This window comes from Podarcis raffonei, chromosome W, assembly GCF_027172205.1.
Source record: "Podarcis raffonei isolate rPodRaf1 chromosome W, rPodRaf1.pri, whole genome shotgun sequence".
NCBI classification, from domain to species: Eukaryota; Metazoa; Chordata; class Lepidosauria; order Squamata; family Lacertidae; genus Podarcis; species Podarcis raffonei.
This window is the reverse complement of record NC_070620.1, coordinates 22,490,777-22,504,738: the sequence shown is the minus strand read 5'-3', so window position 1 is coordinate 22,504,738 and position 13,962 is coordinate 22,490,777. Positions and strand designations below refer to the sequence as shown.

At 42.4% G+C, this 13,962-nt stretch overlaps 1 pseudogene; it reads right to left on the bottom strand.

The window, feature by feature from the left end:
* Window positions 1–819: 819 nt before the first annotated feature.
* On the bottom strand, window positions 820–13,739 carry LOC128405995 (craniofacial development protein 2-like; annotated as a pseudogene).
* Window positions 13,740–13,962: the final 223 nt, after the last annotated feature.

Here is a 13,962-nt window from a genome sequence, read left to right as displayed (position 1 = left end):
CTCCTGTTGTTCGGTCCCAGCGCCTGCCAACCTAGCAGTTCGAAAGCACTCCCGGGTGCAAGTAGATAAATAGGGACCGCTTACTAGCGGGAAGGTAAACGGCCGGGGGCCAGTGATGTAACGCTGGCCACGTGACCCGGAAGTGTCTCCGGACAGCGCTGGCCCCCGGCCTCTTGAGTGAGATGGGCGCACAACCCTAGAGTCTGTCAAGACTGGCCCGTACGGGCAGGGGTAACTTTACCTTTACCTTTACATTCACCCTCAATAAAAGGTTCTTTAATTCCTCCTCACTTTCTGCCATCAAGGTTGTGTCATCTGCATATCTGAGGTTGTTGATATTTCTTCCGGCAATCTTAATTCCGGCATGGGATTCATCCAGCCCAGCCTTTCGCATGATGAATTCTGCATATAAGTGAAATAAGCAGGGAGACAATATACAGCCTTGCTGTACTCCTTTCCCAATTTTGAACCAATCAGTTGTTCCATATCCAGTTCTAACTGTAGCTTCTTGTCCCACATAGAGATTTCTCAGGAGACAGATGAGGTGATCAGGCACTCCCATTTCTTTAAGAACTTGCCATAGTTTGCTGTGGTCGACACAGTCAAAGGCTTTTGCATAGTCAATGAAGCAGAAGGAGATGTCTTTCTGGAACTCTCTAGCTTTCTCCATAATCCAGCGCATGTTTTCAATTTGGTCTCTGGTTCCTCTGCCTCTTCGAAATCCAGCTTGCACTTCTGGGAGTTCTCTGTCCACATACTGCTTGAGCCTACCTTGTAGAATTTTAAGCATAACCTTGCTAGCGTGTGAAATGAGTGCAATTGTGTGGTAGTTGGAGAATTCTTTGGCACTGCCCTTCTTTGGGATTGGGATGTAGACTGATCTTCTCCAATCCTCTGGCCACTGCTGAGTTTTCCAAACTTGCTGGCATATTGAGTGTAGCACCTTAACAGCATCATCTTTTAAAATTTTAAATAGTTCAGCTGGAATATCATCACTTCCACTGGCCTTGTTATTTGCAGTGCTTTCTAAGGCCCATTTGACTTCACTCTCTAGGATGTCTGGCTCAAGGTCAGCAACCACACTACCTGGGGTGTACGAGACATCCATATCTTTCTGGTATAATTCCTCTGCGTATTCTTGCCACCTCTTCTTGATGTCTTCTGCTTCTGTTAGGTCCTTACCACTTTTGTCCTTTATTATGGTAATCTTTGTACGAAATGTTCCTTTCATATCTCCAATTTTCTTGAACAGATCTCTGGTTCTTCCCATTCTGTTGTTTTCCTCTATTTCTTTGCATTGCTCGTTTAAGAAGGCCTTCTTGTCTCTCCTTGCTATTTTTTGGAAATCTGCATTCAGTTTCCTGTATCTTTCACTATCTCCCTCGCATTTTGCTTGCCTTCTCTCCCCCGCTATTTGTAAGGCCTCGATGGACAGCCACTTTGCTTTCTTGCATTTCCTTTTCATTCGGATGGTTTTTGTTGCTGCCTCCTGTATAATGTTGCGAGCCTCCATCCATAGTTCTTCAGGCACTCTGTCCACCAAATCTAAATCCTTAAACCTGTTCCTCACTTCCACTGTGTATTCATAAGGGATTTGATTTAGATTGTATCTTACTGGCCCAGTGTTTTCCCTACTTTCTTCAGTTTAAGCTTGAATTTTGCTATAAGAAGCTGATGATCTGAGCCACAGTCAGCTCCAGGTCTTGTTTTTGCTGACTGTATAGAGCTTCTCCATCTTTGGCTGCAGAGAATATAATCAATCTGATTTCGATGCTGCCCATCTGGTGATGTCCATGTGTAGAGTCGTCTCTTGTGTTGTTGGAAAAGCGTGTTTGTGATGACCAGCTTGTTCTCTTGACAGAACTCTATTAGCCTTTGCCCTGCTTCGTTTTGATCTCCAAGGCCAAACTTGCCAGTTTTATCTCTTTTATCTCTTGATTCCCTACTTTAGCATTCCAATCCCCTATAATGAGAAGAACATCCTTCTTTGGTGTCATTTCTATAAGGTGTTGTAAGTCTTCATAGAATTGGTCAATTTCAGTTTCTCCAGCACCAGTAGTTGGTGCATAAACCTGGATTACTGTGATGTTAAAAGGTCTGCCTTGGATTCGTATCGAGATCATTCTATCATTTTTGAGATTGCATCCCAGTACAGCTTTCTCCACTCTTTTGTTGACTATGAGGGCCACTCCATTTCTTTTATGGGTTTCTTGCCCACAGTAGTAGATATGATAGTCATCCGAACTGAATTCGCCCATTCCCGTCCATTTTAGTTCACTGATGCCCAGGATGTCAATATTTATTCTTGCCATCTCATTTTTGATCACATCCAACTTACCAAGGTTCATGGTTCTTGCATTCCAGGTTCCTATGCAATATTTTTCTTTACAGCATTGGACTTTCCTTTCGCTTCCAGGCATATCCGCAACTGAGCGACCTTTCGGCTTTGGCCCAGCCGCTTCATCAGCTCTGAATCTACTTGTACTTGTCCTCTGCTCTTCTTTCAGGAGATCCCTGAAAGAGCTGCAATTGCCTGGCTGTTTTGCAACAAACCCCTTTTTCACAGGGAACTCTGCCCACTGTTGCACTGTAAACAGAACAATGGGTCTCCTACAGTTCCCAGAAATAACTATTGCTGCATCAGAGTGCTTTAAATGTAGGTTTTGACATCAGGGGTGTGTAAGGCCAGTTCTTACGAACTCCTTAATTTCAGGAAAGGGGCTCCCCAAAATTGCTCTATCCCCAGTGTGAGGTTTGCCTGCCTCCCTGGTCATCAGGAGGTACTGAAACACTCCTGTTGATATGATACCTTGAGGAGAGGTGGCTTATAAAAAAATGTTTTTAGGTGTTCTAAATTTTTGTGTTTCAGTTTATTGCCTTGTTGTCTGCTGTACTGGGCTCCTTTGGATGGTGGGATAGAACTGTAATGTAATAAATAAAAAGTGTTCACTTTTGCATTTTATGTAATCTTTCACATGATGTAAAAGCTGCTTTGTGGAATCTATCTAAACTTCAGGACTCATTCCAGGCAGGCAAACAAAATCCCAGCTCACTGAAGGTGTTAAGTAGAGCCAGTGAGGAGGGTGTACTGAGGAGATTCATGGGGGTCAGAAGGAGGGCTGCAGGTGGCCCCTGGGGACCAGAGCTTCCCCATCAATCACAGAAGCTGCAGCAGATTGGTTCTGGTTGTTCTAGAAGGAAAGACTAGAGCCAGCGATCAGAGGTAGCAGACAGCTTACAGCCAAACATTGGGAGAATCTTAATGTTGTATTAGCTGTTCAGTGGTGGAACTACCTGCCTCAGGATGGGGTGGGCTCTCCTTCACGGGAAATCTTTATGCAGAGGCTGGATTGTGGGGGAGATTGCAGTGGTCATGGCTTCCTGCACTGCAGGTGCTACATTGATGGCCTCCAAGTCAAGATGAGGACCAAGGCACCGCCTTCTGCCTATCATGAGTTCACCATTCAACCTTGTTATGGAAATTACGGGGGGGGGGCACATCTTTAAAGTTAAATGTTACAAATATTATGCCTGAATGTATCCTTTCAACTTGACAGCTCAGGGAAGTTACCTAGCTTTGAAAAATATATATAAAATCAACTCCTTTGCCAGTTTCCTCCATTCCAAAGCTATTTTCCCCTTGAAAAAGGACCCCAGGAAGTTTCCAGAGGTGACAATTGCTGAGCTGATTGTTGGCCAAGGGAAGCCTAATCCCTTCACCAGACTTGCCAAGGGGTCCTGACATGCAAAGGAAGTTCTATTGTACTTTGGGTGGTGGGACTTCAGAGGTGTTTGCCTATGCTAATCTTATACCTGAGTCTTGCCCTGACATGTCTGCTTATGCTAATCTTGTACCAAGGACTTGTCTGGACGTGTTTGCCAAGGTTAAACTAGTGTAACCCCTGTCTACCCCTCCCCTTTTGTGACATGTCAGTGATGTAGCAATGATGTAGCAATGATTTTGTACGAACTGTATTCTGGGATATGGCGGGAAAGTTTTAAAAGTCTTTGTCACCCCATCCTTGGGGTTCAAAATTCCTCTTTGAACCTGTTGCGCAATAAACTGATCTACAGCTATTTGCTCCGGTTGGTGGCTGGACTCCTTCTTTATTCCGCAGGGACCCGCGGGCTCTGCCCGATGAGCTGGGTGACTGAGCAGCCTCACACCTAGATTTTTCCGTAACAACCTTTAGGCAAGCACAATAAAGGTTTCAAGTTCCAGTAATCTAGCTTCCTGGCTTTCTTAAACACATAATGCTTTTCAATAAATCCTGAATAGGCCAGCAAGGGTTGGGGGCTTCCTTTCTCCCCATCTGCTTCTTCATTTCACAGCTGGCAGGAGACCAGCTTTCCGCCCTTGCCAACATTCCCTCAGCAGATCAAAGTTTCCACACAGCAGCTTTCAATGGCACTGACGTGCAGCATCCAGACCCACTCTGTATACCTGGAGGGTAATTATTAACTCCCCAAAGCTGCTTCAGCTTCACAGTCTCTCTTCTTCCAAGCCATCACCCCCAGGGAGTTTTGAGACTTGAGCTCATTCTAATAGAGATATTTGGGGAGAGAGCAACAGAAGCAAAAAGAGGGGGGTGCAACTAACCAAAACCAAGTCAGCCTGCTTCCTCAATGTACCACTATTTCTAGCAATTAAAGATTCTGTATGACCTGTGATTAAGCACTGCTAGCCTAGAAAGTCACATGACCCAAACCTAAATGCCCCGCCAAATAACTCCTCAGACTACTCTAAATTAAGAAAACAATAGTTTTCTGTTTGGAAGCCTCCATACAGGCATGGGTAAATGACACTGACAAGGGACAAAAAGAGATCAACTTTAAGGCACATGAATATAGGCATGTGATGCACATTTGTGAGTGACTCTGTATGGGTCACTTGTGGGTTTTGCAACTGTTTTCTAGCTGTAGACTCTATGTTCAAGTAACACCCACTCTGAGGAGAGCTGCCAAGATTTTACAGTGAGAAGAGAATCATTCCTGTGGAGTCAAGGCAAGGCTTTTCGCATTATCACTGTGTACTCTCAAGGCTTTCTCCCACCCTACTGCCACGTAGAGTAACTACAGAACAGACAGGGGGCGGTCAGAAGGTGGATTGGAAACTACTGGTAGATCTCTGAGTGACTTGCAGTCGATCGACAAGGTGTTTTGTTTTGTTTTGTTTTGTTTTGTTTGTTTAACAAACAACTATTCTTTCCATATGAATAATCTGCTGAAATGAAAAAAAACTGAAGGCTAACCAGGAGGACTGTGAACTTAGTTCAGTTCTTGTACTGAGAACAAATCCCTAGGCTCAAAATGCACTTAGACACATGCCCTTTAAATCATGTGTATCTTTTGCATCTGACTCTGGTTGATAGATCCTGAGAGTCTAGAAAAAAAGAAAAGAAAGGAAAAACCGGGGGGGGGGGACATTCACCTAAGTTTTACTCAGAATAGGCCCATTGAAATTAATGAAATTAGGTCCATTAATTTCAATAGCTCTACCCTGAGTTTAATTAAGTTTAACTTTAATTAACACCACCCAATCCAACAAACATGAAGCCTATTCTGGGGTAAGCAGACAAGTCAGCACAAATTAGACTGTCCCTTCTTATCAGAAACAGGCCTGCTTTGGATGCCATTGCAAGAAAATTAAAATGTTTAAGAAGCAAAAAGATGAAGCACCTAGGCTAGTTACCATGGTTTATTCTCTATGAAGCTGTACATGGTCTAGGACCAGAGTATTTCATAGAAGCACAGAATTGTAAAGTCGGAAGGGACCTCAAGGGTCATCTAGTCCAACCCCTTGCAATGCAAGAATCTCAACTAAAGTAGGGCTGCCATATGTCCAGGAATTGTTCAGAAAATGGTGTCTGGGCGATTCTTTGCTGAATCAGCAAAATGTCTGGGAAAACCTGAAGGTATGGCAAGTTGGGATATTTTTTTTAAAAAAAAATTCTAAAAAATCTAAGAAAAGCCCACCAAAAGAGAGATGTTCCCAAGAAAAGCTCAGCAACTTTGATCCAAAGAAAAAACAACAACTCAACAACTCTGTCCAGATTTTCACCATTGGGAATATGGCAACCCTAACTAAAGCATCTAGCATCCATGACAAATGGCCATCCAACCTATGCTTTAAAATTTCCAAGAAAGGAGAGTCCACAACCTCTGTTCCACTGTTGAACAGCTCTTACAGTCAGAAAGTTATTCCTGATATTTAGTTGGAATCTCCTTTCTTGTAACTGGAAGCCATTGGTTCGAGTCCTTCCCTCCAGACCATAAAACAAGCTTGCGCCATCTTCCATGTGACAGCCCTTGGGATATTTGAATATGGCTATCACATCTCCTCTTAGTTTCCTCTTTTCCAAGCTAAATATACCCAGCTCCTTCCAACTGTTCCCCCGAAGTCTTTGTTTCCATACCCTTGATCATCTTGGTTGCCTTCCTCTGCACATGTTCCAGCTTGTCAATATATTGGCTATGGTCAGACTGTCGGAACCTGCGTTCGACCGAGCGACTCCTCTGGAATCGCCCTCCGACGTGATTAATGACCTGAGCCTTTGATAAGGCTCCAAGCACATTCCCATTATGCAGAGTTTCAAAACAGCAGAAGTGACGAGAAATATAAGCTACATGCTAAGAGTTTTATTGCTAAGCTACGCAGACAGAAAAGAAATACATCCTCTCTCTGTGAGAGCAGAGAGCAACTGAAAAACAAAGGAACAGGAAACAGTAACATCACATCCATCTCCCGTCTTCCGTGAGACTTCCAACAGTATGGAATCTCTGGAATGTAAACAGAGTCTTGTGACTCCAAGCACTACACAGTGGCAACACACAGAAACCAACATCCTCCCCCTTTCTGTGAATACCACTGGGCAGTGTGTCATGTACAATATCAGTAGAAACTCAGTTTCTGTACATAGGTACAGTGTTGATCACTTGGAACAACCTTGGACAATAATGTTGAATGGTTTATTTAAATGTAAAGGTTCATCATTGTTCCACCAGTTGTGTATGTCTTTAAGGGGCCAGAGCAAGATAACGAGACCCAGCTTTACAGCTGTGAAACATAGCAGGTGCTGCTGAGTTGTATTTGATTAAGGTGTGTCAGCATTTGGGTGTAGTATATAAGGAGCAGCACCTAGCTCTCCCATTACCCTGGGGGATGGGTTGGTGGTTGGGTCTGGTTTGGTTGTTAATGTACTTAGTGTAAAAGGAGTTTTTGTTTTTCTTATTAAAACCTTGTTTAAGTTATTTTTGAGTCCTTTCTTTTTAATGCATGGTCTCCCCAGCAAGCTCTCTGCAGTGTTACCATACTGCAAACAGCCAACATCTTTGGTTATGGGCCCAGCTGCTGAGTGGATGACTGCATATTTTTGGACTCTGAGAAAGGTTTGAAAACTCCTTCTCCTGTTAGCGTAGTTCTGTGGGTCTGGAAGAGTTCCAGAATGGTTGACAGGGTTCCTGAAGCTGAGAAGGCTCTGGTCTTCCCACAGCTAACAGATGAGAACTATAGTTTATGGTCTTTTCGGGTGGAGGCGCTTTTGACCTCTAGAGAAGTATGGACCTATGTAACTGATGACCCTCCTGACCCTGTGACTAATGCTTGGTCAAAAGGAGATGCAAAAGCCAGGGCGATAATTAATTTGGCAGTCAGTGACCAGCAAGTAGTCTATATAAGAAATAAGAAAACTGCCAAAGAAATGTGGGACAGTCTTGCAGCAGTGCATGTTAGAAAAGAGTCAGCATCTGCATTGACGTTTTTCAAGCAGTTGTACCATACGAAGTTGCAGCCTGGTGGTGATTTGGCACCACACTTGAGACGTCTGGAGGCAATACGCGGCGAATTAATTCGAAGGGACATGGACATACCTGATATTCAGTATGTTTTTATCATTCTTTGTTCCCTTAATGAGGACTTTGATGGTATAGCTAGCCAGATATCTGCTGTTCCACCAGCACAATTAACTGTGGAAGGGGTGACGGCAAGATTAATGGGCGAGTTGGATAGAAGGGAGGCTTGTGCCATAAGCACTCCTATTTCCAGAAAGAATGAGGAACGCCATATGCAAACCTGTGGTGATACAACTGCATTTAAAGCTGCAAAGCGTTGTTGGTTCTGCAATAAACAAGGACATTTTGCAAAGGACTGCAGATCCAAAAGAAAGCAAAGTACTCCCAAGCCTGTTTCTGTTCGTCAGTCACAGTTGTCAGCCCAGCAGCCGACATCATATAGTAGAGACAGAAACGAGCCGCGAGTTTTCCATGCTAGGACAACAGATCGTAAAAGACTTAAACGTGCCAAGTGGAAGTCTTTTGTTGTGGACTCAGGAGCATCTCAGCATATTTGCAACGATCGAAGCTTGTTTATTTCTTTCGAAGAGGAAATTGGTAATGTACATTTAGCCAATTCACAAGTCTTGCAGTCGCTTGGCAGGGGTACCGTTAAACTTGACTCTTTAAACATTACAATAGTGAACTGCATTTACTGCCCGTCAGTGGACAATTTATTATCAGTAAGGTGTTTTGCTCGTCAAGGCATAACTGTGCATTTCTTAAAGTCAATGTGTGAGTTTTTTTATGGGAACAAACGTCTATTATATGCCCGGGAATCTGATGGTTTATATAGACTGTATTTCCGCACCTACTCCCAATCGCCTATAAATTGCAGAGCAGCACAGTCAAGCCAGGGGTTGAGGAATGTAAGGCCACATTCCGGGTGTGTCCATGAGGCGCACAGAATTCTGGGACACCTGAATTTTGCTGATGTAATTAAGACAAAGAATATTGTTGATGGCCTCAACTTAAAACCATGTAAATTCTTTATGCAATGTCTATCCTGTTGCAAGAATAAGATTAAGGTTGCACGCAAGGGTAGGTGCTCAGATAGGAAAGTAACTGAGCCATTTGAGCGTGTACATTGTGATTTAGTTGGGCCACTCCCACCATCATTAGGAGGTTCTATGTACTGGCTTACCCTGATAGACCAGTATAGTAGATATTGTTGGGCTTATGCAATAGCTGAGAAGTCCCAAGCATTTGAGAAGTACAAAGTTTTTTGCAACTGGGTAAAAATGCACTTTAACAAACCTATTAAGAACCTGTTTTCTGACTGGGGTGGAGAATTTGTTTCTGAGGATTTTGAGAATTTCCTGGAAGCGCAGGGGACTACTCATGAGTTATCTTGCCCCCGAAGTCCCTGGCAAAATGGGCTTGTTGAAGTTGTGCAGCGTGACCTGCAAGCAGGGGTTAAAACTTATCTGCACGATGCTAATCTGCCCAAAGTCTTTTGGGCTGAAGCGCTCAATGCCTTTTGTTATGTTAGAAATCGCAGTTATCATTCTGGTTTAGATGTCACCCCCTATGAGAAGTTGTTTAAAAAATGCCCTAATCTGAAATACCTACGCATTTGGGGTTCAGATGTAATTATGCATTATCCTGCTAAGCAGAAATTGGGTGAACGTAGTGTCCAGGGAAAATTAATGGGCTACCAGCAGGGGGCGTACAGAATTTACATACCAGCAACTGGCAAATTTCATATTACCAGAAGCATGATACAAACTGTAAATTGGAATGGAGTTGCTGTCTTCCAAGATACTGATGGTATAGATAATACTGAGGAAGAAGAGGAAGAAGCAGCAGCAGCAGGAAATGGTGCTTCTGAATTAATGGAAAAAGACAAAAAGTCTGTTGAATCTGATTTGTTTGATGATTTAAAGTCACAGGCACCCAAGGGGAGGTTAGATTCTCTTGAGTTTTCTGACCGTGAGCTTAGCTTACAGGCATCTCTTCAATCTGACAATGATTTACAACCTGAAACTAGTGGTCCACTTAGTCCCATTAAGTCTGAGGAGTCTGACTCTCCTTCCGGACTGAGACGTTCAGATAGAAAGAGACAGAAGCCACAACGTTTTGCAGATGAACATTTTAATACTGTGTATGCCAATAAGGCAGTTTTTGAGCCAAAAAGCTACAATGATGTTCAGAAATTACCTAAGCAACAAGCTGCAAATTGGTATAAAGCTATGAACTCTGAGATAGCTTCTTTAAAAGAGCATAACACTTGGTCTCTTGTACCACAAACCCCAGATATGAGACTTATTGATTCAAAATGGGTTTATAGAGTTAAAATGAATGACAAAAATGAAGTTGTAAGGTACAAAGCAAGACTAGTTGCTAGGGGTTTTCAACAAATTCCAGGCGAAGATTATGATTTGTGTTATTCACCAAGCGTAAAATATGAAACAGTTAAGCTTTTGTTAAAAGATGCATCACAACGTGGACATTCTGTTTATCACCTAGATATAAAAACTGCATATTTGTTTGCAGATTTAAAAGAACAAATTTTTATGCGTGTTCCTGAAGGCATAGACGCCGCTGAAGGTTTGGTATGCAAATTAAATAAATCCCTTTATGGTCTGCACCAAAGTGGAAGGAATTGGCACCAAACTTTAGCAAAAGAATTGCTGGATATTGGTTTTTCACAAGGAAAGGCAGACAACTGTGTGTTCATAAAGGAAAGGGCAAACTCTGTAACAAAAATATGTGTGTATGTAGATGACGTGTTAATTTCTACAAAAACTAAACAGGAATATGAACTGGTAGTATCACAGTTACAGAAAAAATTTGATGTGGTGGAATTAGGCATAGCTAAAAATTACTTATCCATGCAAATTGAGAAAGGCAAAAATGGATCTTTTCTGGTTCATCAAACTGCAAAAATTGATGATCTTGTTGAAATGCTATGTTTAGAAAATGCAAATGGGAAGGAAACGCCTATGGTGTGTGGTTTCACCTTTACAGGTGAAGATAAGCCATTTCCTAACAAAACTTTGTATCGTTCTGCTATAGGCAAGCTAAATTTCATTCAAAGAATCTCAAGACCAGATATAACTTATGCTTTTCACTTTCTGGCAAAATTTGTGGAAAAGCCTACTACACAATGTTTCTCTGCTCTTAAGAGAGTGGTAATGTACCTTAAACACACCAAACATTATAGGTTGCAGTTTACAACATGTATTGACAAAGGTTTTGAAATTTTCTGCGATGCATCTCATGCAGTGGAACAAAATAATTGCAGGGGTGTGTCTGGTATGGTGTTTTGTTATAACGGTTGTCCATTTGAATGGAAGTCCCAGACACAAACCATTATTTGTCTCTCCACAACAGAGAGTGAATTATGTGCATGCGTTCAGGCCACTCGTGATGTAGAATGGTATCTGCAAGTATTTGCAGACCTACAGATGCAAGTAACACTACCAGTAAAAGTTTACCTTGATTCGCAGAGCGGACTTGCTATCCTGTGTTCAGAGACCAATACGCAGCGCACTAGAGTCTTAAGGTTACGTTTACAGTTTGTAAAGAAACTAATTGCTGACGAAATCATTGTATTTGAATATGTTCCAGGTGACAATCAAATTGCGGACATTTTTACTAAAGCACTTCCAAAGGTTACACATGAAAGACATGTACAAAATATGCTTTATGTTTTTGTTCCACAATGATGAACCGCAGGGGAAATGTTGAATGGTTTATTTAAATGTAAAGGTTCATCATTGTTCCACCAGTTGTGTATGTCTTTAAGGGGCCAGAGCAAGATAACGAGACCCAGCTTTACAGCTGTGAAACATAGCAGGTGCTGCTGAGTTGTATTTGATTAAGGTGTGTCAGCATTTGGGTGTAGTATATAAGGAGCAGCACCTAGCTCTCCCATTACCCTGGGGGATGGGTTGGTGGTTGGGTCTGGTTTGGTTGTTAATGTACTTAGTGTAAAAGGAGTTTTTGTTTTTCTTATTAAAACCTTGTTTAAGTTATTTTTGAGTCCTTTCTTTTTAATGCATGGTCTCCCCAGCAAGCTCTCTGCAGCGTTACCATACTGCAAACAACCAACAAATAAATCAGCAGGAATTTCATTACCTGGCATGTAGGACACTGTTACGAGTCCTTTCTGAACACATCCCCTAGCATGTTGCAGCTTCAATTGCCAAAAAAAATGCATTGTTGTCCTGATAAACCTGGATTGAACACTTTACAGGAATTCTCATGTCTTTACACAATTGTAACAACCATTCACAATCCACCAGTGAATAAGACAGTGCATTCAGTTCAGTTTCAAAAGAACTTAAGCTTACTGTTGTTTGCTTCCTGCACGAGCAACCAATCAAATAGACCCTGGTTGTACATGTAGCAAACTCCAGACGTGCTTTTCCTGTCTGTAGTGTCACTTCCAAAACTCACATCAGCAAATATCTCAAGACCGCCAGACTTTTGTAGTGCATCTCAGTCTGTAGTGCATAGTGCCTTTCAAATAGCGTGCTATGCGTTTCAGAACTTTCCAATCCTTAACGGTAGGATTGTTGACATGCCTGCTTAGCAAGTTACGGCTAACTGCAATGTCAGGTCTTGAACATCTGACAATGAAGCTTAGTTTGCCTAGCACACTTCTGTACAGTGTAGTGTCAGAAAATGCTTCTTCAGTATCATCTACCTGATAACCTGTTGTCATCAGTGTGTCTACAGGGTTAGCATCCATCAGGTTCAGTTTGGTTAACACATCAGCAATTTTCTGTGACTGGTGTTCTAAAATATTACCATCTCGGTCTCTCTCTATTTCCAGAGATAGGTAGTTGGTTACCTCACCAAGATCTTTCATGTTAAAGTGCTCCTTCAGTTGAGCTAGGGCGCTATTGTACATTTTAACATCCTTCCAATAGAAAAGAATATCATCAACATAAAACTAGCATTACAGCTTCTTTTGCCCTTCCTCTTTGACAAATAAACATGGATCAGCTTTACCTTGCTGAAAACCTAGAGAAAACAACACTTCAGTGAGTTTCGAGTGCCAGCATCGTGCACTTTGCTTGAGACCATATAGGGACTTTTTCAGAGAAGAAACAAATCCCTGTTTTACCTGTACGCCATCAGTTGGAAGCATATAAAGTGATCCAGCTAAGGTTCCATACAAAAATGCTATATTCACATCGTGATGAGAAACGTGTAGATTCTCTTCTGCAGCAAGTTTGAGCATAAGCCTAATGCTCTCATATTTCACGGTGGGTGAGTAGGTCGTGTGATAGTCTTCTCCTGGTACCTGTGAAACACCTCTGGCTACCAATCTGGCTTTGTGTCTGACTACCTTGCCATTTTGATCTGTCTTTGCTTTGAAGACCCATTTGCTGTCAAGCAGTTTCATCCCTGGAACTGTTGGAACTAGATCCCATGTTTTGTTCCTCTCTAAGGAATCAAGCTCAGCCTTCATGGCAGTTAACCATGGCTCAGCATCCTTCGAGTTCAAAGCCTGGATCTCTTGGAAGCTTGAAGGTTCAAATACCTTCTTGGAGCTATTAACAGCAGTTACAGCTTTTGCTGCTTTAGCAAATTCATCAGCAAATCTCTTTGGAGGTTTTTGCGGCTCTTTCAGACCTGTGAATTAGACGTACGTCTTCAACGCTCTCCTTTTCTTGCTTAGGAGAAAAGTGGCCTATAGTGAACAGTGCTTCCTCCAATTCTTGATCTGAGTCTTCAGAGGGTCGCAGAGAGCCCTTAGCACTCTTGAAATCCTCTGAATCATCTGATTCAGTTTCAGATTCAGAACCTTCATCAGTGGGTGTGGGGTTTTGCTGCTGTTTATCCTCAGACTCCTCAGTGCCATCAGGATAACATTGGAAAATTCCCACATTCTCCCTCCACTTGGCATTGTACTCAACACTTCTAGTGAGCCTTACTGTATTAGTGTCCGTCATCATTACTCTGTAAGAACCTTTCTGATATCCTAGAAAGATACCATACAAACCACGTTTGCCTAACTTGGAGCTTTGTGGTGTGTGAACCCACATACCAAGGTTCATGGTTCTTGCATTCCAGGTTCCTATGCAATATTTTTCTTTACAGCATTGGACTTTCCTTTCGCTTCCAGGCATATCCGCAACTGAGCGTCCTTTCAGCTTTGGCCCAGCCGCTTCATCA